Below are 27528 nucleotides of genomic sequence, written 5' to 3'. Positions count from 1 at the left end.
CACAGGAGTTTCTGTTAGAATAGAGACAGAAAGGGACTGAGTGAGGCAGGAAGAGAAGCAAACAGAGGCAAAGTAATGGCAAAAATTAAACATTAAATATTTCCTTTAACTGCAGTCAGAGATGGGGATTATATTTCACCAAACAACCAAATCCTCCACCATAGGTCAGGACTAAGGCTTACTCCATTTTTTTATTTCAATACTTTCAATAGAAGGGACCCAGTCAGTTATTCTCTGTGTGCTAAATAGTGTACTAGCAACACTAAGAGACCAAGCAGATGGTTTTGTTGTATTGTCTGAGTGGTGTAATATTTTACTGTAAATATAAATAGGATACTCACCTTATTCAAGTTCCCAATGTACTTTACTATAAACCAAGTAATTTTGACAGAAAAATGTTGACCAACCCTAGCCTAACAGCATTCACATAATGAGCTGAATACTGTCACAAATCCCATCCATAAAAAAAGTCAGTGGTATTACATTTACTTTTGCAATTTGAAGGATGAAGACAGAAATACAAGAGATGGAGTAATAAAAGCCATGTAGTCCCTGCTCTTCAAGGATCTCATTCAGGATCTATTAAGGTAATATACATACTTTTTTTGATTTTAATAAGCTTTACATAAGTCAAAAATCATTGAAAATTAATAAAAGGAAAAAGAATCACTCTGTTCATATTTGTTGGATTATATCCACAATAAACTTGTAAAAAATGAAAACAGTAGAAAACATTAAAACAGATCCAAATACTAAATTTATTCTAGACTTCAAGATTACCTCATTTTCTGCTTCAACAGAAGTGTGTGATATCATGAACATCAGACTTTTCCAAAGCCTTTATTGAAAACATTTCTATTCCCATCATGGAATACCGGATCTTGCTTTCTTCTTGCAGCTCTTCCTTCTAGAGACATGAATCTTTGGACAAGCAGTTACGAATATCAGAGGGTACTCTGGAGTGTACCACCACCTGGGACACCAAAGGATTACAGATTGCTCTCATGGGAACTGCTGGGTGAGGGGTGGTGATGGGTCAGAAAAGCATCCAGCTAAAGCAGAGTGCCCACGAGTGCCCCAGGGATCAGAAGCAAGACCAAACATCACTCTTCCAAACACAGATTTCTGAGCTAACCTGTATTTTCAGATAGAACAGATAGATGTTATTCTTACAGTGGATTTTTATCTGAAAATAAAATAAAGCAAGCAGAAGAGCTATAGGATTAGATCCTCATTCTGCATTTCACCAAAGGAGAACTGAGGAAAAGACAGATGGAGTGATTTTCCGGGACGAGTTGAGCCCTAGGTCGAATTGGATCTCCTGTGTTGTTCAGAGGTTGCCCTTTCCTGACTGTGATGTGGAAGAAACACAGCCATTAGCAGGCACCTGCAAAAATGATCCACCTGTTTTTGCTCAAAGTGACAAAGCCCAGAGGACGATGTCTGTGTTCCCTGCCCGTCTGTAGGGAGCATGATGTAGCTGATGCAATTCCTGGCTCCAGCACACCTGCAAGGTCTCATTGATCTGCTGTTCAGTGCTCTGAAAACTCAGAAATCTATTATCAGTGTGAGCATGTGCTTATTGATCAGATTACCTGCTTCTGCTCCCTGTGTGCACCTAATAGTACTGGAGTATGCACACACACACACAGAGGTAAATATTCACACACGTGTGCATGGATACAGGCACACACACCTGGGTTAGGGGCATGTGTGTATGATAAAGGCTTTACTTTTTTTTTTCTTAGCTTTACAAAACTGCACATAAATAAAAAGAATGGACCTTCCCCGTGAAACGTGAGCGCAGAAACACTCACAAGTGGCCAAGAGCTGCTAAATAATTAATCAATAGAGCAGTGTGGCAGTTTGAAATGTAAATGTGATGGATGAAGGTGTGATGCTTGTCATCAAGCAGAAAATGATGTGACTGGAATGGATAACCCACAGTACCTGCTAACTGGCAAAAGCTTGGACACAAAGATAAAGTAAAGCCATCAGAAAGCAGACCTGGCAACCCCTAATTCTTGCCTTTGACCCACAATTCACTTTCATGTCTCTGTCCCAGAAGAGATGTTTAAAAAAATGATGAAGAGAGATCTTGGGGTGGGAAAGGGGTGAGAAAAAAACCATCTGAAGAAATGCTACCTGACAAGGCTGCAGGCTACGTTCTTGAGAACACCTTTCTTTTCTTTATGTTCTCCTTCTCCTGTTAAATAAAAATGCGGCTCCTTTTTTCCCTTTCCTTTCTTCCAAAACTCTCCCGAGCCATTCCTGCAAGTGGTTCTGTGACTCGGGAGCTGACAACAGCCGCATGCAAAGGAACAAAGAATGAGAGTGACAATTCAGAGTGCACGCAGGTGAGAAAGACACCTTTTACTTATCAAACTAGGCTGCAAAAAATGCTCTTTTTACTCAGCGAGCTAGAAATAGCGGTGATCTAACAAGGCACTGATCCAAATTCTTTATTTATGCTGAGATGTAATGCTAACAGGATTTTTAGGTTGACTAGTAGTCTGTGGCCCCTCTGTTCAAGTAAGGAAGAATTCCTCTGATTTGGAAAGAGGAAAATCCATATAATTACCGTATATTATGTGACAGGAAAATGTATGCTGTGATGGCAAAGGGTGACAGAAAATGTCCATCAAAGAAATTTGTTTTCAGCTACTTCCTATGCCAGTCATTGCATTCTCTCTGCGGGGAAACACAACATGATAGAACTCAGTTCTCAAAATTCAAGAGAAATTAACTTTTGTAAAAAATGGGATTTTTTTGATCCTTTTTTTCCCCCCATAAAATTGTAAGTCTGCAAGTAGGATTTAAAAGTTTGATGCTTCCTTCTCCCTGGAAAAGAGAAACCTATTTCTTAGTAAGTACCATTTAGCAGGTTGGGGTTTTTTTTCCTCTTTTGTTATCAAAAGCCCACTCTTTACAGAAAGTGAAAAATACCACAGTTAAACATTAGATTTTCAAAGTCCCCAAAATATACATTAGCAGATAACACCCACTTAAAGTGAAAGCTAAATATAGATACATAATAGTGCTTTAGCACATAAAATACATGTTCTGCCATTTCTTAGGCATTAAATATACATACAAGTATTCTCTTAAAATCTTTTTGTGTTTTTTAAGACCTCTACACATGAAACAGCCTGCAGAAGCAGCAGATCTCCAGGTGAACTGGCAGTATTTCCATATTTTCTCAAATGATTTTTTTTACCTGTTTTTTGTTGGGATCAGGTTTTTAATCTTTTTGGTACCTTTATGAGAGAGTCATCAAGAAAACACATATGTATTTCTACACAAAAAAATAGATGCCAAAATTAATTTTAGAAGTTCATAATTAGAGCTACATTAAAGTAATTGGCCCAGCTCCATAGTAAAAAACTTACATTTTGTCTGGGACAGATTGCTGATGTAAATCCATTGAAGGGAAATCTTTCCTGTAACTTGGCTACCTGGATAAGCTTTGAGCAGAGTGCCAATTATCTATGTACAGAGGGAATCACCATGTTCCAAAGAAATATTTCCCATTTAGAATGACAAAACTGTGTTCTGATTGGTAATTCAGCTTGAATTTCATTTCTGGAGCATTTTAAGTCATGTTTTCAAATTTGTCCTTTTGGGGTTTTCATCTAGCTCATGCCAGAGCCACTTAGCTGTATATCTTTACCTACATGGCGGGCACATTCATATTAATTTTTAGTGGTTTTGCACAGCTTCACAAATGCACTATCATCATAAGCAGGAATCAGACCTGAGAATTTGGAACAATATGGATACACTAGTCTGTGGGACAGAGGAATGATCCCACACTTTACATCTGTTATGTTTTTAACAGGATATGTTCATAGATTTTGTAGTGTTAAAAAGGAATTTGGTTTAATGGTTCACAAAGATTGATGCTGAGTATAAGCAATTGCTGTATCGCAGTAATGTAGTGATATTTATCACTAGTAGGTCTTCTATTCCCTCATAAACTTCTGTAGAAGTGGAAAAGAGACATTTTAGCACTCTGTTGCCACTAAACTCACAGGAGTCCATTTCCACACCTCTAGTCTGTCTCAGCTACAGAGGGTCTTGCAACAGAGAAGTGACAGATTGGGCTGTAAATGTGCATCAGTCGTCCCCAGCCTCTGGGAAGGAGAGGCACCTTCTCAGGCTAGAGAGTGCTGTGATGCACCCTGTCCTTGTGCCCAGTCTGGAGGACCAGCTCACTACTGTAGAGGTGCCTACCAGCCTAGCAATAGGAGCAGTGGTTCACTGTGTTAGGGACTGTACAGATACACCAGCAATTAGCCACTAGCTTCAAATATCATAGAAATAGAGGCACCAGCAGGTGCTCCACTTTCATCCCCCTTTAAGTTTGCTAGGTACACAGAGGAAAAGGTTGTAAAAATTAACCTGACAAAGGCAGAGCTAAAAAACAGAGCTGTGCCTTAAACTCCAATGGTGGCCACTGGCAGCTGCCTTCTGAAGAGGAGAAGCTGGTAACCTCATAGCAGAGTGTCCCAGATCACTGTTTCAGCCTCCAGCAATTTGAAGCTTGGACTCTTCCCAAGCTAGGAAATTTTGCCTACCTTGCTGTAGTGATGATTGGTTAAATACAGAGCGATGACTCGCCCATACCAGCAGACTTTGTTTCACCCCAAGTGTTATGCCAAACTAGTTGTATATCATCATGAAGAATAGCTGCATTTCCCCAGAGCTGATTTCCTATGGCACATTTTACTTAGATACTTTCTCAACACCCTCGCAAATATGTCATAGATCTAAAGCACAATCTCCTTTTCAAAATGAATGGGTCTGATTACTGGCATATTCATTTTGTAAAAGGTACAAAAGGATACAAATGTGCCTTTCCATCTCCTATAATGTCAAAGTAAGACCTCTTGCCCTTTTATTTCAATCCCCGCAATTTGAAAATAAAAAAAATGACTTGATTATATGTTTTTTACCATTAAGTGTATAATTGCTTTTGTGTTTTGACATTTAATTCCTCTTACCAAAATACATGGTAGGAATTAGAAGTCAAATCTTTTATGTATTTGATGTACAGAACCTTCCATGTATTTCAGTAAGAGAGATAGAACAGTGAAACCTTACGGCAGGTACAGTCAAGCCATCTGAAAATAAGTCACTTTTTATACTGGAAATCTGACTGCGGCCCCAGTTCTGCCCTCCCTTATCTAGGTCAGCAGCTTTTGAAATCACTGGAAGGTCTGAATGAGTCAAAACCAAGCAAAACCTACAGGACTTGACCTTTAAAATAGAGCTGGGATTATACCGTGCCCTGTCGGGCAGATTTTGAGATTAGAGTCCAGTCTGAAAATTAGTTTTGAAAGCCATAAGACAGGAGTTGGCCAGGAACTCGAGTGTATTGACTTGGTATGGGATGGCAGTAGTAAGAAACATAGGTCCCAGTAGGGTGGACCAGGAGCAGCCAGGGCAGCAGTGGGGGGGGATCTCAGCTGGCCCAAGGCCAGCAGGAGGACTCTGATGTTGAGAGAGAAAGTGAACTCTGGGCTGGTAAAAAGGTGTAGCTACACACAATACATTGCTTGTGGGTGTTTCACGTGGGTTTTATCCTCCCTTTGTCTCAACTTTCCCTATAAAGTTTTTCCCACTTCATGTGCTGTCCTTCCCTCTACTGCATTCTTCCCTCTCTTTCTCACAGTTTTCATATTTCTGCTTTCCTTCTGTTCTTCTATCTCCCTTTCATTACTTGTGCCCTTTACTTGAATTCTCTCACTCCTTTCTTCCCTACACTCCATGCCAAATTCTCCATCTTTGCCTTAATTTCTGCTCATACTCATTCAGAACCTACAGGTTGAGATTTCTTCTAACTGTATTTCCTTCCACTGGTCACTCCACTGGGATTTATCCCCATTTACTCAAGTCCCAAAGTGACTTGACCCTACAGCCATAGCTGGGATTAGTGCCCTGAGATTCAGATTTATGGAGTCTAGTGCTGTCTGAAAAAGTTTTCTGCAATCTGGGAAGCTGACTCTGTCTGGGACATCAGATGAATTGAAGGACCTTTCCCTCTTCATCTGGGGAATGGGACTGGATGAGCCAGGAATGTTTATGGTAGGCAGTAATGGCAAACGAGCTCAACAATGCTCTTCCCAGTGTTGGTATTCTCACTCACAAATTCTGTCATGCCTTCATGATGTTCTAACAAAAACTGCTTTGCTAGGAGAATATGATCTTGCAATAAGATTTGTGCTTTCTCCTTTTCCCAAAGCCAGGGACACAGTTTTCTTTCTTTCATCTCAGGAAAGATGCCATCAACAAAGGTAAAGGACAATACGTGAGGTATACAGGAAGAGAAGTAAAAGGAGAAGGAAATAGTTGCATCAGGAAGAAGCAAGTCAGAGAGAGAGGGAGAGGAGGGGGGAGAGAGAGAGAGAGGGAGCTGAGAGTATCTCCCCACAACAGTTCTAAGTGTCACCATATCTCATGGAGACACCCTTAGCTCATAATGAAAGCAACTTGCATTGCATGGGTGCCAACCACAAGAATGCTGGAAGTTGCCTCCCTTTGGCCGTCATGTGCTTGCGCTTTGCAGGGGTAATGAGAGAGCTTGGGGCTGTTCCAGCCCAGCCACGGCTTTCAGGGGCCTCCTTTCCATGCACCCTACTGCTGACAGGACTGTGAGCGTGAAGCGCTTTTCAGATGTGTGTTAAAGGTGCATTTAGACATATACATGTATACATGCACATGCACTTGCACATTTTTTCTCATCATTGTTTGCACAGGCAAAAATTTCAATTTAAAAATTTAGAAGGGAATGGAAAGCCCACAACAAGTAAATCACATAACTGGCCCAAGTCCGTACATTCAGGAAGGCAGAAGATTTACAGCAAAGAGCAGACTTACTACAAAGAAATGGATCTCATGACATTTTTGTTAAATGAGTAACTGCAAGTAATAAAAGTCATTGATTTATACCTGTATCATCCAGTCTTTGAAGAAGTCTCTTGATTAAAATTTAAGATCAGACATTCTCAATATCTTGTCTTTGTTCATGTGAGTAGCTATTTTACCCACAATTGGGTGTCATTTGAAAATTCTGTATCTTTGAAAATCTGTATTTTCTCAAGTGACCTGCTTCTCAGTAGCCATCAACTCAAGGAGATGCTTCAAAGTTAACAACTTTTTTTCTTTTATGATCATGCAATTCTGAAATTGGGAGGTGCAAGACAGGTGCAAATTACTACTTTCTTGCAGCTCTTACAGGGTGACCAAAGTCTTCAATAGGTCACCTTGGATGCTACAGTATTTCAGAACACACTTGCATACAAACAAGAATATTAACTCATGCTACTCATAAGGGATTCTCTGTTCACACCAGTCACCAAATGGCTTTGGGGTCATTCACTATGACCTTTTAAGTATTTTTTTTACGGCAATAATGTCAAACAACCACAGAATTTACTGCTGCTTACCCTGAAAGGAAGCTGTTTCTCAGAATGGGGAACTTGGGGAAGATGTTTTCACTCAGCTGGAAGCTTTATGGGGCAGATTTCATCCCTAGTCCAGAAGTAAATGTCACCTCCCTAGAGATTTTGAAACTCAATGAATGTTCAGGCCAAGAAATCAGGTGATGAACCAGAACTTCAGACTCTCAGAAACCAAACACTTTGTGCTTCAGAGAGATTTGGTTTGGTTTCATTTTTTCTCCATTTTTTTGTCCTTTTTCCTTAATTTTGATGGATGATGTTTTGTTCTGCAGTGAGTTTTAATGCATGTAGCTGTGGAACATTTTCAATTGTCACAAACAACAACAACAAAAAGTAATATTTCAATATTTCTCAAGAAAAGGCTTCAAAGGTTTCAGATCTTTTTAAAATGTTTCTGCTTTATTTTGACGTGGCATAAAAGTTTTGTATGCAGTCTCGCATCCGCTATTGTGACAGCTGTATTTAATGAGTGCAAAATGATCAGAAAAACATCCTTTACGGTGGGTTGCCATTGCCAGCAGATGACAGGAGAGAGGCAGTACAGTAATAACAGAAGCGATGAAGTAGTTCATATTACTACTGATGAGGTATTTCTAGCTCAAACGCCTAGGTATGCCTTTTGAAAATAATGCATTGGTCACATTACCTGATCGTTTCATCAGATTTTGTTTCCGAGCGCATTTTGAAATAAAATTGTGCATTCTTAGCCTCAGGTCATGAAGTGGTTGGTTGCGATGTATTTTTTGGGGATAACACAGTCAGTTTCCATAAGATGAAGAGGGAAAGGTCCTAGTCTTGGCTATAAATACCGGCCTTTCCATCAAACTAATGCTAAGCATGAAATGCAGATCCACAGATATGCTAGAAATGAAACATTACACAATACGTTTGATTTCTATTTTATATGCATATTTAATATCAGAGTATTTTAGTCCAAATTGGAGAGAGTATAAAAATAAATCTAAATGGATTTGAAAGGCAGGGTATTTCTTTTTTCAAAGCTTCGTCGTTCCTGACTTCCTCTGGTGACTGTTAGCTTATCATGCCTTTGTACAGGAGATCTAAGTATTTCATTCTCTCTTGTGTCTCCATATGGTACCATTTCGCAGATAGTCTTCCTTTGGTCACAAGATGACAGTGAGAATGGATTGTCAAACTGGACCACTATGACAATTTACTCCGGGGAACAAAATCCTGTGGGTGTTTAGAAGCTTTACTGTAAGTTATATTTGATTAATTTATCCTACTACTGACAAATAATTAGGTCAGCAATTAATTTCAAAATGCAAATGTGCTACAGGCCTTCATATTTTAAGAAACTCCCTTTGTCTTTAATTTCTACTTGTGTTAAACTCGTAATGGATTTAGCTGAGTGAAGAAACAAAATTATGTTTTCTAATGCTTTATTCACTTGGTTGACTTGGACTTTTTCAGCAAATATTGACAGTAAATGTTTGTTTATAAATGATCATGTGGGATGGAATCTAATGGAGTAAGAAAACAGAAGAGAAATGATGAACCACTCATTTAAAAAAAAAATATATATATTCACATTTCTGCTGCAAAATATTTATCTACCTTCATGAAATAGGAACAGAAAGAAAAACCAGAAGGTCAGGAGGAGATCGTTGTGGAAAAGTCAGTAGTACCTGCTTAAGCAGTCTAAGGAAGCAGGGTATATCAGAAAAAAGCCCATACTTAATATTGCTACAAGTGTGGCTCAAAGAAACCTATCTACCAGCCTATCTCAGGGACTTTATTATTAAACAAACACAGATTAAAGGCTCAACCCTTCCCAAGAGAAGCTCAAGGGAGTTTTCTGTTGACTTTAAGGGAGTGAGGCACCTAAGTCTACATTTGCTGTGATTAAAATCATGCAATTTTTTAGAAAATATTCAAAAATATGCAGCTATAAACAAAACCAACCAACTATCCTGATGTAAAATCTGAATGAATTTACATGGGTGGCAGAATTATATTAGAATTTCCTATGAGTTATTTTGCTCAATTGTTTCAAGTCAAGAAGAACAATCATGCAAAAATTAGATGAGGGTTTTTTACAAAATTTTTACTGACCTGAAGATGAAAAAAACCAACTTCTTTTTAATGCTTAACAATGCAAGCCACTTTAGAAGAAATAATGGTTTTAAAAAGTCAAGTTTTGGTTTTTCTGGGGTTTTTTTGGTTAAAAATGGTATTTTATATCACATTCACTTAAATTAGTAATGCAAATAATTTCATGAGAAAAAACAGAAAAAAATAAAACTAAACATTGCATTTTTAGAGGATTTTCATTTTGGAAGGAAAACAGGGGGAGAAAGAGGAGAATTTCATGAGGTCAAATGTGTCACATGTACATAAAAAAAGCTTGGTTTCCATTCTCCTCTGAAGGATAACATCCAGGACCCTCTTTCTCTCTTAAGCAGCTCCTGAAGGACTTTGAAGGTTCCACTAGGTAGGAGCAGGCAACACAAGACTGAAGCTTGATTTTGAATGAGGGAGAATCTCTCTCTCTCTCTCTCTCCCCCCAGAGCTGTGGGAAAGAAAATCAGAATTATATTGGGGTAGGAGAGGGCTGAGCTGTTGGGAGCTGAGCAGACAGAAGATTTCTTGTAAGATAAGGCAGTGATCATGCTGCTCAGCTGTACACTGGCAGGGACCCCCATTGAAGAACCACTTTTCAAAAAAGATACAGCTGCCTTCAAAAGTGTCCAAAGGAGAGGAATGGGAATGATCAGAAATTTGGGAAATGTCACCTGCAAGGAAATCTGAACGGGGGTGATTTCATCTGGAAAAGAAAATGAGTGGACATAAAAACCAAAGGCTTCAAATGTTAAAAGCCTTCTGGGAAGAGGCAGGGAAGAGTTTGTATTTCAAGACTACAGCCAGATGACAGAAAGTGACAGTATTACATTGAAACAAAGGAGAGTCAGGTCAAATGTTGGCAAAAATTTTCTCACAGTGAAGACATAGAAGCTGTGAAAATGATTGTTTATGGAGAGTCTGGAGTCCCCTGCACTGAAGACCTCTGAGAACAGGCTGCACAAACTACTTTCCGAAGTAATGTGAATATAGTTTTTAGCTGAAAGCAATTCCTTAGCAGTTATTACACTGATATTTTTAAGTGATTTTAAGAAGTTGATGGAACTTTTGCTTTTGTGATAGCATAAAATAAACTTTTAAATTAATCTAGGGCAAGAAACATACTATGAATTCCCAGCACAGCTGCCATTATGAGTGAGAGCAATTGCAAATAGGACTTATTTGCTGAAGCAGGACAGATAGAATGGTTTGCATGACCAAAGGTGAGCTCAATAAAATAACAAAACAAAACAAAACAAAACAAAAAAGCTTTCAGTGATGAATAAACTGGCTTAAATACTGTGAAATAAAGCAAGTCAGTATGACATAATTTTATCATTATATTTCAAGTATATTCAACAGCTTTTAGAAGCAGAGTCACTACAACTGTGACCAAACAGAGAAGTACAAGGCAAGGGAATCTCAAGCTCTGTTCCAATATTAATAACAATTTGATATAATAGCAATTTGGCAAAAATGGACAGTATACAATTTGTATAATACAAGTATGAGTGAGAATATTATTTCTTTCAGGTAGTATCTGTATATTTGACGAAAAAAATATCGTAGAACCACAGAGTCACAGAATATGCTGAGTTGGAAGAGACCCACAATGATCACTGAGTCCAGCTCCTGTCCCTGCATAGCACAATCCCTAAGAGTCACACCTATATAACATTCACTTCACTCTTAAATTTTAAAAAAGCAAACAAATGTCTCATGTTATTTAAAACATAAATCTTTCAAATCAGAATGACCTCTGGAGTCACCCGCATAAGTGTTAAAGTATGTAACAAGGTAAAAAGAATTTTGAAATATTGTCACACTCTAAAATTAGGATATTTCACATTATTTTATTAACACATTTATATCTGTTTACATTGAAGCATCATACTAAATATCCTAACCTTTCACAAAAGCCTTCTGCTGGCTTCCCTTCCCTTGGCTGCTCGTGTGCTAGTGTTTTCTCTTTGTCTCAAACAGGGAGCCGCACATCCCACCTCGCACGGTCTGTCTTTCTCTCTTTCTGTCATCCTTGAGAAAGAAGGGATTTTCCCTATCCTGTAAAATGGTGTCTGAGGATTGCCTTGTGGGGATCAGAGGGGCATTTCCCTTGGGATTGCCAGGCAATGGCTGAGGCCCGATGAGTATTTGTTTCTCCTGTCATCCATTCTGAGGGGCATAATCCCAAGGAAATCAGTGGGGAGTTTTAATATGGACTTTGAAGACCAGATATGCCTAAGAACATAAAGGTGATTAAGAAATTATTCTACTGACGCTTTCCCAACAATCTGGGGCTGGCTTTTTTTTTGAAAAATAAACCAAAATAAAAATGTCTTCCTCTGTTTTGCATGAATATCAGATGACAAATCTTAGCCTATAAGAAAGCCTATAGCCTAAACCACATTTGGCATACAACTGCAAACACAGTTTCCAACTTCAGGTAAACTTACTATGCTAAATCCTCCCAGTGGTGTCATTTGGATCCCAAGCATAGTTTTGAAGTTGGCCTGATTCTTTTCTTTTGTATTTCAACTCCAGTAAGGCTTGTTCATGTATATGAAAATAGTGGTACAACTGTCTTTTTTAAATGAGTGAAACTCACAAGATTTACCAAAAAATGCAAAGTTTAACTTGAAATTTTTAAAGAAACATCTTATCTAACATTCTGCTTAGTTAAAGTTTTCCCTTTGTAATATAGGATACATAGTACGGCACTGTAAAAGGCCTTTATTTTTTAAAACAAAGTAGAGTCGTACTCTAGACTCCCTGGTGTCATCTCAAAGCATGTGTCCCCTCTGCACCCTGCAGCTGCCCCTCAATCTGTCTTTGAGTGTCTCCCATCTGCTTGGGCCCCGGACATTTGGCATCCCTTTGTTTCAGGGGCCAAATCTTCAAACCAAGGAAGCAGATACAGACTCCAAAGGACCCACTGCCTTTCAGAACATGCTCTCACCAGAGTGAGGAGTTTATTACTCTTGAAAAGCCTCTTCAGCACTCCAAAATCCCCACTTCAAGTGTCATAACCACTTGCTGGCATCAACATCCTGTAACAGCTACCACAGAAGATGTTGAAGAGTAACAGAAAGAAGAAAGATACCTTAAGCCAGATGGCACACTTTAATTTTTTGAGGAATAGTACAACCATACACAAGAGCCAACCAGCAAAGGAAAAAGCAGGGAAACAGAGAGGGATTCATTACCTGGAAATCACACACTGGTCTGGGAAAGGATGTGGGGGGAGCAGCTTCCTTTTCCTCAGAAAACACATATTGCAGCATCTTCATTCACTCTCATAAGACAAAAATAAGTATGAAACCTTGAGAGTGATTACGTGTGCTGCTCTCTTCCTTACCACCCTAGTCAGCCACCCATGACAACAGAGCCAGTTAGAGAGTCCCAACCGGCAAAAGGATTAAAAAAGAAAAAAGTAAAGTGGAAAAACGCCTCAGGCCCCACACATGTGACTTCACAGCAAAACCTAGAGCCAGCCCTGAGGGGTCTGGTACAGAGAGCGAAGTAATGTGACTGTGATTAGGATGTGTGGAAATTAGAAGCCCTCTTGTTTTAAGAAGGCAGGTTATCTACCAAGCCTGCTCTACACTTCTTTTAACTGTAATGTGGTGAACAAAGGCTGTCTGTAGAAGATGCTGTATTTCTCTGCTCAGCCTATGTCACTTAGAGCTTTTTATGCTAGACTCGTTTTAAAAACTTCAATTTAAACCAACATGAAAGGTCCTTAAACAGTAAATAGCATATTATATCAAAAACAAATAGATTAAAAAGTGAACAACCATAGCCAGTATATCTCTTTCGAGAGGAGTTTCACTTTCCACACTAACTAAAACTCTAAGACTGGCAGATCTGGGCCAGGGGTTTGTAATGGGCCTTTTACTTTTTTTTTTCCTCCCTCTCCAGAGATAAATAATCAGTTTTAGAGAACTGATAAAAAGAGACAAGAATGAAAAGTGAGTATGACACATTTATGAGAAGGATTTTTCATCTGTTTCTTAAATACAGCACCTTTATTTCAGATTGTATTAAAAAAAGAGATGGGAGAGCCAACCAATTTATGTCGTGCTGCAGTAGTGAATACATATGAATGTATGGAGCACAGTGTGAGAGAGATGGAAAATTCACCCAAAATTTCCTGACAAGTTAAAAAAAGTTATGTTATCATTCAAGAATCATTTATTTGAACAATAGAAATAAAAAACAGGCCACATGGCTAGAGGCAGCAGAGAATAAAAACACATTGTTTCCAGACAAATCCCCATCAAAGACACATGACTCTGGACTCTGAAGTCAGAACATCTTCATATTTTAAATTTCCACGAGCATTTTCAAGAAAAGCTGGAGTTCTGCTATAGGATTTGCTACACACTTTTCACTACTGATTGATAACCAGAAGCGGCATTAGCAGCATTTTTCCCCCATCGTTCCTCTAAAGCTAATGGAGTTGAGGATTCGTTACTTGATCTAATGGCAATAGCTTTCCAATAGACATGCACAGAATCATTGATTAGTTTGTCCTCTTCTTGTTTGCATTGGAACACTGTTCAATTTACACCAATTAAAGAATGCTTGGTTTGTGTATTGAAGAATAATTAAGGGATGGAATTCCCTATAGGCTACTAAAAATGACATCTGACTAGAATGGTGATTACAGCATGAAGACAACATTAGTATTTAAATAGTTTGACTGCTATATAAAATCATTATACCACCTCACCATGAAAAAGAGCATTAGTTAATTTTGCCTATAACAAAATTGGTTGTATGTATTTGTCTGGTCACTTTAAGTAAATTTGACAAGACTAATCTTAAAGCAAGCAATCCAGGTTTGGTGGAAGGAGCAGACAGAGCACAGTCTAAAGCAATCATCTTGATAGATATGTATATAACCTTCAACCAAAATACAAATACACACAAATGAATAGCAAGAGCTTTGTCAGAGATGCTCAAACCAAATGTAAACATTAAAAACAGATCAGTTGCTAAACCTGAAAATCCAAGCGTAACTGGCATGTTAATTATACAACAATCAAGGTTTCACAAACTGTAAACACACAAGAAATCCTTATTTTGTCTGCCACTGTGGTTGTCAAACCTGTGCTATCCTTTCTAGCACTGCATGGTACAAAGAATCATGGGAAGCAAACAGGCACCATGGAAGGACTCATCCTTGCTAGAAGGACTGACCTGCAAAATATCCCAAATGATTAAAAATATTGGAGTGGCCTAGCCCATCCATGTAATGTCTCTTTAGATAAGTTTGTTTTTACTTTGGATTACAAGGTGGAGGTGAGGTTCATTCTTAAAAATACTGTTGAGGAAAGAGGGCTTTTGATCCTCTGTTTAAATTTCACCATGCATATTAAATTCTATCTCCTAGCCTTAGATTATAGTATCTACAGTAATGATCTATCCAAAATGTGACAGCAACATTACTGTAACATAAAGTCCTTGGGACCAGTCCTGAAGCATATTTACATTTCCATAGCCTACTTAAATATAGTGTGTTTGTTTTACTAAACTTAGATACTGTAGTATATTTTATAAGGTCATCTGCCTGCCTCAAGACCTCACATTGCAGCTACTATCCTTCCTATGAGAATTTATGCAGTTTCGATTGAAGGTTGTCAACACCCTCTTTAACTCAGCAAAGGGTTCTCTGTGAAGGAACATAAGATTTTTCCATTTAAGCCTCTAAGGGCATGTAGGCATGCTTACTAGCATGTCTACATTGTGCAATGCATAACTGTGTCAAAGATGCCCAAGTTCCAAGTTCCATATGAGGTGATACATCTGCACAGTACAATATACCCTTATGGGTATACCCTCTGGCCAATCTGCAGTGCCTCTTTGCAGATCAAAGTAGTCTTTGGCGCCATGCAGTTCTTGTGAACATGCCTGGTTCTACAGGTCACTTATGGATATTTTCTCTGCACCACATTCCACTGGATGGATCTGCCCTAGAATTAGGTTTGGGACAGTACATTTCATCACATAGTATACCCACTGACTTTCCATGGGGTTTTGTTCCAACATTTAAAAAGTCGTATGTTCCGGCTTTTGTTTTCATGCTGGACAAGTAGTTCTCGCTTCTGTACCAGACCTCCTGTTGGGATCTCCCGCTATAATCTGCCTGACTAGACCTTGGGCTTTCAGGAGTGAGACTAACGCTTCTTTTCAATGAATAATATTCTTTTGCAACAGGGCTGATATAAAGGTATATTCTTCCTTCCACCCAAGAGAAGAAAGTCCATTAATTTCAATAGAAACTCTCCATGCAGAAAAGGGAGAACTGTGCCCCAGGGAACATTCATGGAAGATTAATGGTGAGGAGAGAAAAGTGATACAGTACAGGCAGAACAAAATCAGAACCCACCACACAAATAAAACTGGACAAGGGTTCATTTTTTAAAAGTCAGTCAGAAACAGCAGGAAGGCTTTGAAAAAAAAATCAGGGCTGTTTCAGTGCACTTTTGCATACATTGGCTTTCAGGAGACATGAATAGAAACCCAACAGTAACTCTTTTTTCGTACCTCCTTTCACAGGTCTCACTGGCAAAGAAGGATTTAGCACTTAATTCCTGTACTTTTATGTGGCAAATTAGGAATTTTCACCTTAAAAAGAAATTGCTTTTCAAACTCCCATAAATTCTGGATTTTATTTTTTTAAATGGTGGAAAACATTCCCTACGTTCATCCCAACACATAATAAATAGCAGTCTCCATTACTGCTCCTCAGAAAGGTGTAGGAAATTGGACCTGGCCAAAGAGAGGTGTTTATCATTCCTCCTGAGGAGACGCTAAGGATCTGGACCCTGTACTTAACCCTTTTTCTCCTCAGTCCTTTTTAGTTTAGACTAGCGCATTTGCTCTCTTTCTCAAAATCAAGTATCCGTTGAGGAAAGCATTTAACTTGAGACTTGGTTACTTGATGAAGTAGGGCCTGCTGGCACTGAAGTGTCGAGACCAAAACTGGAATAACCGAGTTGTAATATGTTTTATTTTTCAGTTTACCATCGGCTAAAGGTAAAACCCCTACACCATTTTTTGCATCACTTTAGATAACAACTGCTTGGTTTGCATCTGCACCAAAACAGAAGGAAGGTGGTGAAGGAGACTGACACAGCATGAGATCCTGCAGCAGACAGTGGTTGGTGACTCTCTGTCAGGAAGCACTGAAATGTGGATGGTAACTCTGACCCCAACACAAAGTCCCATGTCCGTGGGGCTTGACAACTGAAGTGGTGCCCACCAGAGCGGGACAGAGGACATGATCAGAGAACCTCTGAAGATCTTTTCTTCATGAGGGCAAGACAAGACTGAAAGACAAGGAAGTGCAGCCTAGTGAAGAAGTGTTCTCTCACAATGTGGCACTACACTGGCAACTGTGGCTGTCAGCAAAGCACCTTCCATTCTGACTGTTGACACTAAAGTGAAGATAAGCTTTCAGAAAGGTTAGTACGCACCCTGACTTGGTTTATTTTTGAGTCATTTTTGAGTCATTTATGGCCTAGTTTCTTTGTCTCTGCCACTTCCTAGCATGACAAGAGACCAGAGGCAGGTGTTGGGATGGCACCAGTTTTTCTCATTTAATTTGTGAAGCACCATAAAAAACAATCAATGAGCATGCAGCATGCTCTGGATTTGTCTAAGTGTAAGTGGCTCAAACACTAACATGTGAATTTAGTAAAGTTAAAGTCTGTGGAATGGAGATAAATTACAGCAGCAATTGAAGTTGAATGTGATATAGAAATCCAACTAACAGAAGACTGTCTGGAAACAATTATTCAGAAAGCTGCTGACCCTCTATTTCTTTAAAGAGTTAAACATTTGGATCAGTTAACTGGCAGCTGCAATAATAGGCATATGCTCTAATCTTTGATCCGTAGCTGAATTTGCAACTCTTTGTATGAGAAGCAGATCACACAGATTTGCATATTTTTAAGGATCTATAGGGAGAAAAAGAAGAACAAAACCTGCTTTTCCAAGACGCCACTTTGAGATCACACAGAGTGTCATGGGTCCCCTCAAGTACACTAATGTTCAGAGCCAGTTGCAAGACTCACAAATTTTATAAATGGCCCTAAACTGTGACATTCACATCTGAAGACGAATCAAAATTCCTCCTAGAACAGACTCTTGCAAGCCAAGGTTGCATCATAACTCTTCAGAGAGTTATGTACATCTATCATTAAGATACAGTTTCCGCATCCAAACTTGTGTCAGAACTTTCCTGAAATATTAAAGAGTCCAGAAGTAATAGATAAATTAAAAACTGCTTTGTAACCAAATGAGAAACTGTTGACTAGACTCAAATACATGAGCAAGTAACAGATTTATGCCAAGGTCTTGACATCTTCTTAGATTTGGCAAAATTTTTCAGTGCTGATGAAAATTCTGCAGAGATAAGACAACCAATTCTTTTGTGTTTAAAGTTCATTTCTTGCTCATCTCTGTTTTCAACACCAACTGAAAGATGTTTACTTATCACTCATTTTGGATCAACAGTCATGCTTATGGCACAGAAGATTTCCTCCACTTGGTAGTATTTCCTCAGAAAGTAGGTCCTACTGAGAGAAGTGAACAATATACTGAGTACTGTGAAGAAGTAATCATCCCTGCAAATGTGCTCAATTGTGTGGGATGTTTCAACATAGTCTTTACTCAATTCACACTTTACAATAGGCTTTCTCTCCGGGTTCACCTACACAACACTCTCTGACATCAATGAAGATGATGAGAGCAGCTATTTGTTATTTGTCTATGGATACTTCCTATCATGCCAAACAAAAGTGCAGACTACTGCATGGGACTATGCAGAGATGTGTGAGGAAGACAATGCAAAGAAATCACTCTTTGAAAAATATTCTGTGTAGCTTCCTCATAGTTCCCCACAGTAAGCCATATGGAGGCACGAAGGATTTGTAGAAGCCTGACTGACACAGGAGGCAGCACTTCCAGGCGCTATCTGCCTTGTCCTGTGGATAGGCAAGACTTTGTAAAGTCCTGGCAAAAATCCCATGAAGAGGAGAGGAAGGTGTTGCACATTCCTGGGTAAGGTGTAGTAAGGGGGTGGGGTGATGCAATGGTGAGTGTGATCAGACCACTGGCAGGTGAACCAGAACTTGAGCCATGAGCAACAATTTCAGTATCTTAGAGAGGGAGAGAATAAAGAATAGCATACAAGTTTTAATGAGAAAAATTGATTGCTGATGCAGAGGTTTTGAGAAGGGACCAGCACGTGCCCTAACAGCACACATGTTCCACACCATAAGCAGAATCCAAAGTAACCCAAAAGCCAAAACAAAGGTTTGCTGCTTTTTGTACCTTTCCAACAGCATTAGTTGGTACTCTTCTGTCACCAGCAGGGCCATGTAACAGACTTTTCAAATTCTGGAAGCATTATTAAAATAAAGGGCCAAGTCTTGCATTGCTTCTTTATTAGGAAGAGCTATAGGTCTCTATAGGACTATTCTTTATTGTTGTTTTGTATACCTTTGGGTGCCTCTTTCTAATGGCCTCTGAAAGATTTCTGATCTCCTAGAACCTTATTTTTTAGGGCATTGTGTAACCTGCTTGTTTTGTGAGAAGGCAGAGTGCAAAAATGGAGAAATAGAAATTGCCTTATGTGCTGTATAGTATGATTTCAATTACTTCACTTAGTTATTGCTAACCATATTTTATAAATATCGACACATTATATTTGTTCCGGCCACTGAAATGATGCTTTCAAAGCAATTAAAATATGTATTCTGATATATTTTGTCAATATTGCCATTGTACAAAATTGTAACATCTTAAGAATTGCCTCCCTACAATTTATTCTCTGTATCTTAACTTTGTACAGCACTACAAGATCATTTTTCTCATGTGCTAAGTGGGATTCCAGTATATCACTACATTCAGTCAAAATTTTGCAAGTTAAAATAAGAATACCTGTAGATTATGAAAATGAGACCAAGAAAGTAGCCTTTCTCTTTACATAAAGCAGAAAAACCGGCAGAAAAATTCAGTAAAAGCAGATTAGAAAAGGGGTGTTTGGGAGACATTTCATTATTGTGGACTACAGTAAAACCAAAGCATACCTCAAATTAGAATTACTTACCTTAAATTAAAAATGTTAATAAGCCAAGACATTAACAAGGAGATGATATCACCTTAGTGGTTTGGTCTAAGGTAATTGCCTAAACTCCCTCTGTAGTTGAGAGAGAAAGAGAGACCCCACCAGTAACAGACACTGATTTTAATATGGCCATGTGAGGTACCATCCTAAAATGGCCATATGAAATGGTTGAACAGAGATCTGGAGGTGCCACCCATGACAGGGAAAGAAAAGTTACCTGAAACTAGATAGCTAATTCTAAGACAATCACAGCAAATTATAAAGAATCCTGCTCTGACATGAATTCCCAAATTTTAGAAAATGAAAATCCCATTTAATTTATAAGGTATTTTCATTTATTATAAACAGATGTGCTAGGGATGAACATGCCTGTTTGTATCTTGACATAGATTTCATAGTCTGGACTTCAAATGACAGCTCTGGAGTTATGAATCTTGAGATATATTTTACTTCAATTTAGGAAGTTCTAGGAAGCTCAGGCTCATTTATCTATTCACAAAAGCCTATGATTAATAGAGCTGTTTGGTGTCAGATTTTAATTCTTCATTTGAAATAAGAAAGTTAGTGAAATAAGGATACTCACAATAGGCTTTCTACAGCCTTTCCTTTCAGAAAGCAAGGACAAACTCAACAGCATAAGTGCTTTTCTCTTTGACGGATGAAGTTATGGAACTGATTTCAGATATAGTTTCCATATCTGGGCCTTAGGCAATCATAGTGAGCATCAATCTCATATCCATACCATATCAAAGGGATGTTTGTCTGTGTCGCAAATCAGACGTATGTATCTTTTGTGAATGCAGTACAAATTAAGCTAATTTCTTGGGTTTGACTCTACAAACAGACCAAGTAATGGTCATCAAAGTTCATTGAAATAAGTTTTGTCACAAAGCTTAGTAGTGTTTGTGAGCATGTGTTTTCATAAAACTGACCTTCTTTTGAAATATGTGGATTGAAGGCCAATCTACACTGGCCAGAGAACAAAACAGGACATGGAGAGTATTTGCCCCATTTCTGATGTTCTAGTTCTGTCCTTCAAAATAATTAAAGACTGGATTTGCCATACGGCAGTTTTCGGTTTCTCAAAACAGAAAGGGAGTGGGAAGAAACAGAAATAAAAATATATAAAAGAAAGAGCAGAAAAGAGAAAGGATTGCTCAAGCCCTCCAACTTCCCTTTATCAAAGGCAAAAGACCAAAGGGCTTTCACTTGTCTGAAGACTAGACCACGGGCTAGGATACAAACCCTGGTCCCCTTGCGTTGTGATGCTGAGCACTCATCCTACCCCTTTGCTGTGGCATGTCAGAGGGTGGATTGCCACAGCACTAGGGAAGGGTATCCTGCAGGACCAGCTCCTCACCTGACCCTCTGCCTAGGGACAGTGCCAGTTTGCATCAGTGAGAATTTAACCCACCTGTGACAGATGTAGTGCAGATGAATGACATTGGGCTCAATAAACCAGTCAAATAAGATGTGCTGAGAGTGGCTGTAGTAACATACAGAAATATCCTTCAGTGAAACAGCAAAAGAGTACCAGTTGAGAGACAAGCCTCACCAGTTGATGAGTATTAAACCTAGGCTGGACTTTGCACAAAAGCATTACAGCGATCCCCACAAATCCATACACAATGGGTCAGGAGAAGAGTGCAACAAGCTAGCAGAGGAGTTAAATTAATCTCTTGCATCGTGTCTGCTGCTGAGAGTAGGGTAGAAATTCCTGTGCCAAAGGCACTTTGCAAAGAAAATCAGAGTGTGGCCTTTATACAGATTGAAGTCTCTAAGGAGGAAGTTGTAGAGTAACTTGAGAAACTCAAGTGCAGTAAATCACCACAACCGGATGGTGTTCATCTGGGAGTTCTGAGGGGAAATAAAGTGAGAAAAAGCCAAGATACTGACAAGAGGATGCCTTCTTCCCTTGAAAAACGCATCAGCACAAGAAGGCTGGGAAGCCCTATTATGCTGCCTGTCTTCCAAAGGAGATGAGGAAAATCCTGGGAATAGAAGAGCTTTGAAGTTTGCCACAGTTTTAGGGAACCCAAAAAACCAGCTCTGAATAACAGCTCAAGAGAGAGTTTGCTGGATAAGAAGACCCCATGAAGATGATCTTCAGTCTCCCAAACCACTAAGGCTGTTACAAAGGGGGAAAGTGCACTGGGTTACTTTGAAAAACCAGTGGAGAAGCCTTCAGAGGAAGAGTGGACTGACAGGGAAAAGGTGACCAAATGATCCAAATATTCTAAAGGTTTTACAGGGGTCACTTTTAAGCAATTGTCACAAAGAATATTAAGAAACAAAACTGAGAATAATACTTGATGATGATTTGATGCTGGAATGAACTATAAATCAGTCTGGAAGAAGTGAATATGGAAGCATTTCTCTTTCTATTGAGACAAGTAAAGGTGAACACCCAGTAGTAGGTATCAGGACTAGTGTCATAACAAATAAATGAGTCTGAATTCCAAATCCTAATGCATTCAAATTAGTGTATCCAGAATCCACCCAAGATCTGGATTCAAGTCACACATGTGGTTCCCATCTTAAAAGAGGACAAACCAATTCCTGAGTTGAAACTCCTGAGGTTTGTGCTCTGAGGTTTGAATACTCCATATTCAAAGACTCCAGCTTACATGACAGTTATGTATAAAATATGGGGGGCTGGAGGAGTGCATGTGTACACATAGCATGCAAAGGAAGCAATTAAATGTAAACCCAAAACAATTTAAAAAGTGATTCATGGAAAAAAGTGCTCTGATGCAGAGACCGTGTTTGTTCTTTACATTAACTTGCTGCAGCTAGCTGAAAGGGCAGAAGATTACAAGTAATAGGACAGTGGAAATTTTGCTGGGTTTGGTGAGCCCGCTTACAATCAAACATTTTAAATTATCTGGATTTACATGGCTTTGTACCCTTTCATTTTCTCTCCTCGTTTTTTCTGTTCCTGTAGGCCCAGTGTACTGAAGGCAAAGCTTCTTCAGTTTTAATTCACTTTGTCTTTTGAATTCATTAGATTTTGAAAGCTTTCAAAGGAAGTCACAGGTAGGCATTAGAGAAAATATAGAAAGTGGGACACTTCTGACTGGCTTGTATGTTTCCAGTGTCTAAAAAGAAAGGGTTTTTTTTAAACCAAACTGTAGGAGGGTTCATAAAAATAGATATTTACATTTACATACTGGGACAGATTCTCAGCTGCCATGGAGCAGCATTACTCCATCTTCTTGAACAGAGCTAATCCTATTCAGCACAGCTGGCTCTCACACGTGTATATATGTGTGGAATATGTTCAGGATTCTTTATATTTCCAAATATACAGAAAGCTGCTTCTCCCTCCAGGTGCTTTTGCCTGTGCACTAAATAGTGGGAGTTTTAACTGAGGGTGGTGTCTTCAGGGAGGCAGGGTGCGAAGGAATGTTGAAGTGTAAGGAGAGGGATGCATGAACAAAGGAACTGGCATGAACATAGAAACCCAGAGAAGAAGGTGAGGGAAAAAGGAAGGAAAATGGTATCCTACATAGCCATGCTGTGCCAAGCAACATCTGCATTCACAGCAACAGGGAGTTAAACTATGCTTGTGCAGCAACCATGTCTTTTGGAAAACACCTCAGGTGTTTACAGCTAGGTAGCAGGAAAAGCATGAGACCTGCTAATGATAGCAAGGTGGAGAAAAAGGAGCTCTGCGCTCAGCTGTGCTGTTGCAGGAGTCACGTAACACAGGACAGAGAGTAGGTGTCATATCAGATAGTGCTAATAGGTACCAATAGCCACCTTCACCCCTTTCCCCTCAGTCTCTCCCTGCGCCAGAGTCAAGTGAATATCAATGTGAAACAACTGTGTATGACCGTGTTCTTCTGCCCACACAGTGGGACCCTGGTAGTGATTCAGACTGTACTGGACTCTGGACACATAATGTACACTGAATATCCATAATAAATAATAATTACCACAGTAGGGGGCAGCAGCCAGCTGTGGAGGAAGAGTAGGGCCAGCTGCTGGAAGAAATGTAGGCACTGGCTGAGCATGCAAGCTGGGCACTGGGGAGGGCAAGAGGGCCATGGCTGGGAGCCAGTGGCAGCTTACTGCCAAGAAGAGGGAGATAAAAGCACAAAAGAGTTTCACCAGAGGGAGCTGCTCCTGGCCACCCCTCAGCAATCGGTAGCGGCCCTGATCCAGGAGGGAAGGCCGATGGCAAACAGGAGCATCGCCAGCCTGAGTGCGTGGCCAACACTGCTCACACATACCATGCTGGAGCTAGCAGGATGGGTGTCTGTAAGCCAAGCAAGCCTGCTGCAGGGAAACAGCCCTGCACAGACCTGCTTGCAGGAGACCTACACCTCCTCCAGAAATGAGGACAGACCCATCCTGTTCCCCTCAACATCTCCCCAGATGCACCTCCAGCAAAAGCAGGGTCAATACTCCAGAAATGAGTGCAGCTCCAAAAGAGACTGATAGGCACATGGCCAATGCTTTACTGAACCCCCTGATGGTCAGATCTCCTTAATTTCATTTACAGAGAAATGTTCTGGCAGCTCTGAAGATCCCCAAACAGAGCGCTATTACTTGTCTGAATTTCTCGGAAGGCCTGATGCTTAGCGCTTGGGTTCCCCAGGTCGTATGGTAAACAAAAAACTGCTTTTGAACACACTGCACACACTCAGCAGCCCAGTCATCTAGTACAACTAAAATTTATCATAGACTTAAAATATTTTTCTAACCCCTCTGAAAAGTAATTTCTAAGACCAAATCAGCTTTCCAGTCTCATTTTCCCAAGGCCGTTCGTAGCATGATCCTCACACACCGGCTTCTAAACAAGAGCCAACAGCATCACAGGATCAGCTCCCCTATTTGCCCCATATGGAATACTTAACTCTTTCACCAGCACAGCATAACAATTACTTAGCACGTTCTCTGTAAAAATTTTAACAATGTGGCACTTTTCCCTTGAATTTAGCTTAGTGAAATTTATCTTTACTTATATTCATGTCTTACCTTCAAGTGTGCTTTCTGTGCCTGGTTATTTTTCACTGAGTTCAATTTCAAATAGATAAAACCTGTTTGCTTTTCTCTCCCAAGAAGGAGCATGTGTATTTCCAGATTCTATTCGCATCCACCAGGAAAAGTCACACTCAACAAATGAAGCTTGGTTGGCTTTTTTTGCTGTGTTCCTGGTTGGTTGAGCACAGGGGGTGTGATATGGGTGATGTTAAAGGAAAGCTGCTTTTCCTCCATTTTTCAACATAGAGGCTGACGGATTTTTCAGTCCCAATGTAAAGAAAGAGCTACCATCTGAATCTCAGTTTATGTAGCCCACAAGAGAGTGAAGAAATTGATAGAGGACATCCCAGGCAAATAGGGTATGGTATCAGGGAGAAACATCCATCACTTTTGCGGGTAGTAGACAAGCATAATCCATGTGTGAGCTCAAATGCAAATTCATGGGCAACAAAAAGCCTGTATGTTGAACATATACACAGTTCAAACATAAAGAACCAGATTCTTTCTGAATAACTTATATCTGAACATCTGACCTTAAGAACCAGCCTCAGCTAAGTGCTGGCAAACACCGACATTTGGAAGGAAGTTAGGGGTGTTGCACTATTTTGAAAGCTCTGTTTTGAACCAGCTGTCATTGCGAATGTCTGCTGGTACCCTGTCTTAGCATACAGACTGTCACGGTTGAGCATAATGAGAATGAGCCAATGGAGTATATTGAGCTATGCTTTCTTGCATGTCCTTGTAGCCCAAATTATCCCTTCACACAGCCATAACAGGTAAGCTTTGAATCTATTTATGCCACATTCTAATTGGTTCCGTTTAATTTGTGTATATGTCTCTCTATGTGTGTTTGTATATACATATATGCATATTTATATGCACATATGTATGTTTGGACATCATTATTAAAAGTAAATATGCATATTGTCACAGATTATTGCTATGTACATAACAGATTCTTAGAGTAGTTGGCTTTATTATACAATAAAACCATAGAAATGTATTGTCTTCTTTAGAATAAATAAGGAACACAGGACTCATTGTACCATATACATTTAATAGTTTGGACATCTCAGTGCCCACATAAAAACAAGGAAACATATATTGCAATAGGCAGTATAATTATTTCAGCGAGGAACATCCATCCCACACTCCTAGAAATATGAGATTCAGCATCACAAGATTCTAGAATTATGTCATCAGCTGCACGAGTTTCACAGCTTATCTTTATGATTTTATGTTACAGAAGTAAACTCCAACAAAAATGTTTAACACTGCCAATCTAACAGCACATTCATGTTAATACTAGCTGTAAAGATTTCAAAAAGGTGAATAGCATCAGCATTTCTATACATATGTGTGCACTTAAGTATATATATACATGTATACACACACATTCACACATAAATGCACACATATAGGTGTGTGCTATGTATATAACCTGTCTTTAGATATGCCATTATTTTAAAAGGTTGGTTCCAAGTACACTAAACTTGACAACAATGTTCTATACAGCTGGCCAACTTAAAGAAATCCCTGCTGGTGCACAGAAGATCGAGCTAGCTGGGATCATTAAGCATCATCGGATGAGGCTGCAGGTAGCTGAAACGTTCCTTAATGAAAATTTAAAGAGAGCAGATTAAAATTATATTCCTCCAATCCAACAGAACACAAAGGTAAAGACAGTCAATTACAACCAAGATCTCATTTAGCACTAAAGGAGTGTTGTAGTTTGTAGATCAGAATTTATTGCCTGAAGTGAACATCTAGGCTTGTGACTATGTATATAATTACTTTCTACACTGTACTCTCCTAGCACTCAGATGTAGTTATGGAAGATTATGTCTTCCATAATTTTAGTCTGTTACGTTCATGACCAAGAGTAGAAAATCTCAACAACTGCAACAAAGTTTTTTTATCTGTGCTATTCTGTCTTTTTACATTATGAGAAATAAAAGAAATGCAAAATGCCATGTATTTGTTTTTTTAACTCCTAGGTTAACTGTTTTAATAGTGTTTGGTTGGTCAATAAAGTGGCACCAAAGAAGTGGTTCAAGCAGGATACTCTACCTGTGTGCCTGTTCAGAATGCTTGCAGCCATCCCCTGGACACATCAGGAGGGGGTTTCAGTGACAAGACACCAAGGGTGCTCAGCTCTGTACCAGGTCTATTGTTAGATCAGAGAAATGCATCACAATTTTAAAAACTCATAACTAAAAAAGATACTGACAGGCAGCTTTGTGACTAGAAGAGATGAAGAACAAGGCTGAAAGGACTGCTACAATAGGGAAGATTAAGTGAGTTAAATATCTATGGGCTGCCTTAATGCTAACTAAACACAACATCACACTAGTTAAAAGAGATCAAAGAAGGGAAAGAAGGAAATTTGCAAAGTGATATAAAAAGAAGAAATATGATGACGTTAAGAAAGGAAAAAACTGACAACAAGATACTCTAGGCAACACAACCACTCCCTTGAGACATGGCATCACTTAGGAAATTTAATCTAGGGAAAAAAAAACCCCACAAAAATATGCCATAAGAAACAATTTCATTGTGTCAGGGAGATGTACTGGATGACCCAAAAGATACATTGCTAATTGGTGTGCACCCCTTATCTGCAATTTTCCTTGCTTGTATGGCCAACTCTTCATTACTTGTCTGTATTTGGTTTCTCTGGGTCCCATCCAACTCATGCTGCACTCAACACAAGTTTCCAACAGGAGCAATAGGACCTCAATGTGTGCTCCAAGTCTTTGTGGTTCTAAAAAGAAGAGGGGGAAAAAAGCCCACACTACTCTGCAAGAACTTAATTTATCTGGTGTATGAACATATATGCAACTAAACCAGATTGGT

General features: G+C 39.3%; 2 long non-coding RNA genes across 16 annotated transcripts in view; one reads left to right on the top strand and one right to left on the bottom strand.

Moving 5' to 3' along the window:
* LOC121670089 overlaps positions 1-22439 on the top strand; it is a 173920-nt gene extending 151481 nt beyond the window's left edge. For all 3 annotated transcript variants that reach the window (XR_006018040.1, XR_006018041.1, XR_006018039.1), the window contains 3 exons: positions 505-2357; positions 8573-8681; positions 16570-22439. This is a non-coding gene — a long non-coding RNA (uncharacterized LOC121670089). The remainder of the gene's footprint in view (positions 1-504; positions 2358-8572; positions 8682-16569) is intronic.
* LOC121670062 overlaps positions 589-27528 on the bottom strand; it is a 56011-nt gene continuing 29071 nt past the window's right edge. For 12 of the 13 annotated variants that reach the window (XR_006018024.1, XR_006018015.1, XR_006018023.1 and 9 more), the window contains 2 exons: positions 26743-26839; positions 25710-26285 (listed from right to left, as the gene is read on the bottom strand). This is a non-coding gene — a long non-coding RNA (uncharacterized LOC121670062). Of the gene's footprint in view, positions 974-2145; positions 26286-26742; positions 26840-27528 lie in introns of those variants that run through there. The other variant, XR_006018013.1, reaches the window with a different exon arrangement.

This window comes from Corvus kubaryi, unplaced genomic scaffold (assembly GCF_017639235.1).
Source record: "Corvus kubaryi isolate FWS band 111438036 unplaced genomic scaffold, C.kubaryi_AGA036_p1.0 133, whole genome shotgun sequence".
NCBI classification, from domain to species: Eukaryota; Metazoa; Chordata; class Aves; order Passeriformes; family Corvidae; genus Corvus; species Corvus kubaryi.
Note: the sequence above shows the minus strand (reverse complement) of the source record. Positions and strands in the feature narration are given on the sequence as shown.